The sequence below is a fragment of the Amblyomma americanum genome, chromosome 6 (genome assembly GCF_052857255.1).
Source record: "Amblyomma americanum isolate KBUSLIRL-KWMA chromosome 6, ASM5285725v1, whole genome shotgun sequence".
Taxonomy (NCBI): domain Eukaryota; kingdom Metazoa; phylum Arthropoda; class Arachnida; order Ixodida; family Ixodidae; genus Amblyomma; species Amblyomma americanum.
Window position 1 is genome coordinate 71,891,834 of NC_135502.1, and position 5,980 is coordinate 71,897,813.

Below are 5,980 nucleotides of genomic sequence, written 5' to 3' on the forward strand. Positions count from 1 at the left end.
ATTCGTGGTAAACGGGGTCACTTGCAGTCTGTTGGTTGACACTGGCTCCCGGATAACGCTCCTTAAGCAAAAGTTTTTTGATCTGCTGACAAGGAAGGGAGACAGGCAGGTGCATGAGGCCCGAGAATCTCCGAAAGTAAGATTCGTGGGCATCACAGGAGCTGACCTCGGCACGGGAGGACTGTACCTTTTGCGCTTCACAATCGGGAACGAAAGTTTTGACCATCCCAGCTACATTTGTTCCGATGCTGTGTCGTTGCCGGATGGTATATCGGGCCTCGTAGGTCAGGACCTGTTACGGCAGCATGGCATCGATCTCATATTAAGCCAGAACTGCCTTTCCTGTCGCGGGGCTTTGGTCCCATTAGCAAATCGAGAGGCCGAGTACGTTGCACGAGTGGACTATGGGGAACAGAGCGCGAAACAGGGCTCGCTAACAGTGTTAGGACAACGAGAGAAACAGTGGTGCCGCCTCGGTCAGAGATAATCTGTGTGGGAGCGATGTCAGCTCAGATTGATGAGGGACACATAGGAGTCGTTGAACCTATAGAGGGGCTCGCAATAGGACTGAGTGTGGCGGGCTGTTTGGTCACGGTTGACTCAAAGAAAAGGGTTCCCGTCCGCTTATGTAACTACTCGCAACAAGAGCTTCACCTGCCGAAAAACAAAAACATAGCTACATTCTCCACGGCTGAGGTAGATGAGCAGGGTACCCCGATTTGCACTACGGGCCTCGTCAATGAAAGGAAAGGAAAAGAAGGGAACCTGCAGTTTGACCTCTCTCACATCGACTGCAAAGAGCGAGGAAGAGTTGAGGGTCTCCTACAGCGCTACTCGGATGTGTTCGCTGCATCGAAGCTAGACCTGGGAAAGTGCGGAGTGATTAAACACCGCATTACGACTGGCGACTCGCCACCAGTGTACCAACGGGCCTATAGAATTCTCTACTCACAAAGAGAGGAAATGAATAGGCAGGTCCAAGAGCTAATCGACAAAGGCATTGTTGAGCATTCCAAGTCGCCGTGGGGGGCACCGGCACTTCTAGTTGAGAAACCCGATGGTTCATTTCGACTGGTAATAGACTACCGGCGATTGAATTCCATTACAAGGATAGATCCCTACCCGCTGCCACAGGTGCAGGAAACCCTCGCGCAGCTTGGGTCAGCCAAGTATTTTACAGTTGTCGACCTCGCATCGGGGTTCTGGCAGATCGAAATGGATCCAAACGATGTCGACAAAACCGCATTTAACACCCCGTCTGGCCACTTTCAGTGGAGACGCATGCCGATGGGACTTGTTAACAGCCCTGCAGTCTGGCAGAGAACTGCGGACATAATCTTGGCCGGTTTGCTGGGAAAGAGGTGCTTCGTCTACATGGACGATATAATAATTTACAGCAGCACCTTTGCCGAACACTTGGAGGCCATTGAGGAAGTGCTGGTCAGATTGCGAGCTGCTGGCTTAAAATTAAAACCTTCAAAGTGCAAACTTCTACAGCGGCAGGTCAAATACCTTGGACATATCGTTTCCGCAGACGGCGTAGAACCTGAAGCGGGAAAGTTAAGTAGCGTCCGCGACATCCCTAGACCAACTGGAGTTCGAGGCGTTCGCGAGTTTCTTGGCTTAGTCGGATACTACCGAAGGCATGTGCGAGATTTCGCCCGAATCGCAAAGCCACTGACTGCACTAACAGCAAAAAACATAGAGTTCGTATGGTCGGAGGAGGCAGAGGTGGCGTTCGAAGAACTAAAGGAAAAATTAATAACCGCTCCCTTGCTAGGATATCCAAACTTCAGCCAGCCTTTCATTGTAGCGACTGACGCCTCGAAGTTTGCAGCGGGTGCAGTGCTGCCTCAGAATTTTGACGGCAAGGAGCACCCTATTGCGTTCGCGAGCCGGCAATTCAGTCCAGTCGAGCAGCGGTACAGTGCCACTGAGCGGGAGTGTCTTGCAGTGGTTTGGGCCGTGCGGCACTTTCGGTGCTACCTCTAAGGCCACAGATTCAGGCTAGTGACCGACTGCCAACCCCTTAAGTGGCTTCTAAACGTGAAGGATCCGAGCTCGCGCCTCGCGCGCTGGAATCTGCAACTTCAGGAATACGATTTCGAGATAGAACACAAGCCAGGCAAGGTGCACACTAACGCGGACGCATTAAGTCGAGCTAACCTGGTACGCACCGTGAATGAGTTTTGTCCGGCCATAGATACAAACGATCTCCGCACCGAGCAGCGAAAGGACAAAGGGCTAGAGAAAACATTTCATGCCATTTCTGGGGGGATCGCCCGGGATCCCGACAATTGTTACTTTGTTGACAACGAAGGAACACTACGAAAGCGCACCCGGCCTACGCGGTCAGGAAGGAAGGCTAGCCAGGTGTGGGAAAGAGTGGTGGTACCAAAGTCAATGGTGCCGCACGTCTTGAGGGTTTTTCACGATGCCCCATACGCGGGCCATTTTGGAGTAATGAAGACGCAAAGGAGGTTGGAGCGCTACTACTATTGGCAGGGCATGCGTTCAGATGTTAAAGAGTACTGCGCTAACTGCCGTTCTTGCCTGGAAAGAAAAACTCCGAAAAACCGCAGGCCGGCCCCCCTTCAGGAATTCGAGGAAGTCTCGACGCCTTTTGAGAGGGTTGGCATGGATATCCTAGGCCCACTTCCGACTACGACAACAGGAAACAAATATGTACTGGTGTGCGTTGACCACCTAACGAAGTATGCTGAGATAACAGCACTGCCCGACCAAAAAGCAGAAACTGTGGCACGTGCCTTTGTAGAAACAGTGGTTCTGCGGCACGGCGTTCCGCGGCAGTTGTTAACGGATCAAGGGTCAAACTTTGTGTCGAGGTTGATGAAAGAAGTGTATAACCTTCTGGGAATTGACAAAAGACAGACCACCCCTTACCACCCGGCTTGTAACGGTGCTGTGGAGAGGCTTAATCAAACAGCAAGCAAACTGTTATCCCATTATGTTTCGCGAGACCAACAGGATTGGGACCTCTGGATACCGTTTGCTGTTTTTTCTTACAACACGGCGGTGCACGAGAGCTCCGGTGACTCCCCTTTCTACCTCTTGTACGGTCGCGACCCAGACACACCGAATGCGGTGGTTGATGGACAGAGACGGGTGCCATACGGGTCACTAGATGATTATCGAGCCGAACTGACGTCTCGATTGCAAGTGGCCCATGACGTAACAGCCGAAGCATTACGGGAAGCAGCCGACAAAAGAAAAAGGCGGTTCGACACTAGGGCTAGGGCGGCTCCTTTCAGGGTGGGAGACCGCGTATACCTTGAGTGTGCGCAGGTCAAGGCAGGGCTTGCCCGTAAGTTAACGCCCAAATGGAAAGGACCTTACCGCATAGTAGAGCAGCTATCGCCGGTTAATTTTCGGATTCGGGAGATCGCAGGGGCCTCAACCAGTGTGGTCCATGCTAACCGGTTAAAGCAAGCACCAACATGCTCGCCTCTTTCTGAAACGGCTGCCTCAAGGGAACAGGAGGGGGAGGATAACCTTCGCACGGAGCCCGCCATTGTAAATAACCCTGCATTGCAGAAAAGCGGTCAGAGCGGCCGGCACAAAAATTTCAGTCCATGTGGTGAACTGGAACACTTCATGCGGTCGCAGCTCGGAGGCGCCCTTCTCGAGGAGGAGGCATCCCAATCTGGCAGACGTATTCCAGCCGCTAGGTACTACCTCCGTAACCGAGTAGTGGACAGGGAGGTACCTCGCTAAGACTACATTTCCTTGTTTTGTACATTACAAGTGCGCTTCGTTTAGTTTCATTTTTTGTTCGTTCTCTTGTTTGAGATTTTGTACATACTGTTAATTATGGTCTTATATTGTGCACTCGAGTGGTATCTACGGTGAAGAATTGTTCTGAAACTCCGCTCTGGCTCGGTGCTCGTGGGGAAGAAAGGAGCGACTTGTGCGGGATACTGGCCCGAACAGCGCGGCGTGTGTGTGTGCGCGTGTGTGTGTATGACGAATTCCTAATGTTCAATGAACATTCCTTTTAAGAAAGAGCGGATGTGACGATTCGTGCACATGCACCGGTGCCACGGCGAGCCGGTCAGTGACTTTTCCTGGAGACGGTTGGCCGCGCCGTCCTGGCGTAGGGTCGCAGTGGAGAGACATGACCATATTTGGTTGTGGCGGAGAAACATGACCATATATGGTAACCGTCGACGGCCCTGTCGAACGACGCTTGAGTGTCCCCGTCATTATGCACCCCTCGAGAGCCACGGGGGAGTGGACAAAGGCGCGGCCACGGCTGAAGAAAGAGGCGAAGGCTTTAAAAGCGGAAGCCGACGGGAGGAAGGGGGAGAGCGATCGGGGCGAGTGGACGAGAGGGCCGGAGACGGAGCGAGGCAGAAGACTGGGGCTGCGCATTGACCTGAGCCCGGGGTCTAGCCGTCGCTAACGTTCGACCTTCGCCAACGCGCCTCCACGCCTGGCAGCTCATCCAACAACCAGCCGAGAACGAGGGCAGCACAGCCACGAGGAACTCCCAGCCCGGCCGCTGCAGACCACCAGCCATTCATCGAGCCCGTGCCACACCATGCTGACTCAGCCCCGGCAACGACGAGCCCAGCTTCTGTCCCGTAAGCGGCATCGAGCCAGATGCTTCAATTCAATCACTTCAAAATCATTCTGGAGTCTGTGCATCAATCTCCTCATGCCCAGTGTGGACCCAGGGCCATTTTAAGAAACTGGTTCATCACAAAACCATGTATGAACTCAAAATATGTGTGTTTATTTATAACGAAATAAAATCAAATTACATTAATTTTTTTAACACGTACCAAAATAGATCTACTGGTTACAGCTTGCGTCAGACTTCTGTTGTGGTAAATAGGCCTCGTACTAACTACGGAACACAATCAATTGAGCACCAAATCCTGTTGATGTGTAATTCTCATCCGTTTGTAATAGATGCAGCTAAAAATAGATCCACGCCCAGGGGTTTTAAACGCATCTGTTCGTCTTTCTTTTTGTTTAACGTTGTCCTAGACGACCAAATGCTTACTTCTGGTTCCGTTTGATGTAATATTATGTCGGTTCGAACAACCCTAATGTATTGCATTTCTGTATTATTTTTGTATGATTTAGTGTGTATTATTATTTTATTATCTGTATATATTTACAAGAACTGTTTATGATGCGTCTGTTGTGTAAGTGATGGCAAGGACAACCTTTTTTTGTTGTGTAATGCAATACCGCTCCTGCTGCTGTACCCAAGCGAGGACAAGACCCAGTCAGGAGGTTTAGCACCTCCTCGTGGGCAATACCTGTATGTTGCCCAAAGGAGAAATAAACAAAAAAATTTCAATTTCAATTTCAATTGCAACTTTCAACTTAACTTTCAACTTAACTTTCAACTTAACTTTCAACTTAACTTTCAACTTAGCTTTCAACTTAACTTTCAACTTAATTTTCAACTTAACTTTCAACTTAACTTTCAACTTAACTTTCAACTTAATTTTCAACTTAACTTTCAACTGAACCTTCAACTTAACTTTCAATTTCAATTTCAATTTCAACTTAACTTTCAATTTCAATTTCAATTTCAATTTCAATTACAATGAGCTGAGAGAAAATGAAGACTTCATGGCTGAAATTAAGAAGATTGCCCGATAATTGGAGCTCCCTGATTTATCCGATAGCAACGTTGAACATGTGCATCGTTTGCCCCCCAGAAAGGACAGAAGGCCTGTGGTGATTGTAAGGTTTTCCAACCGAGCCCTCAGGCGGAAATAGTTTGAAGCACGCAAGTGCGCCCAAGAAAACAAGCAAAAGCAAGTGCTATCAGGATCAACCGAAAATGACCTGAGCAAAATTGTTTAGATCAGTGACGACAGGTATTTTGATTTCAAAAAATCAAGATGGCGTACCACACGACAACTTCGTTCAATGATCTGGTGAAAAGTAACAAGTGTTTTCTTGAAAAGGGGCTTTCTTTTTTTCGTTTAAATACACA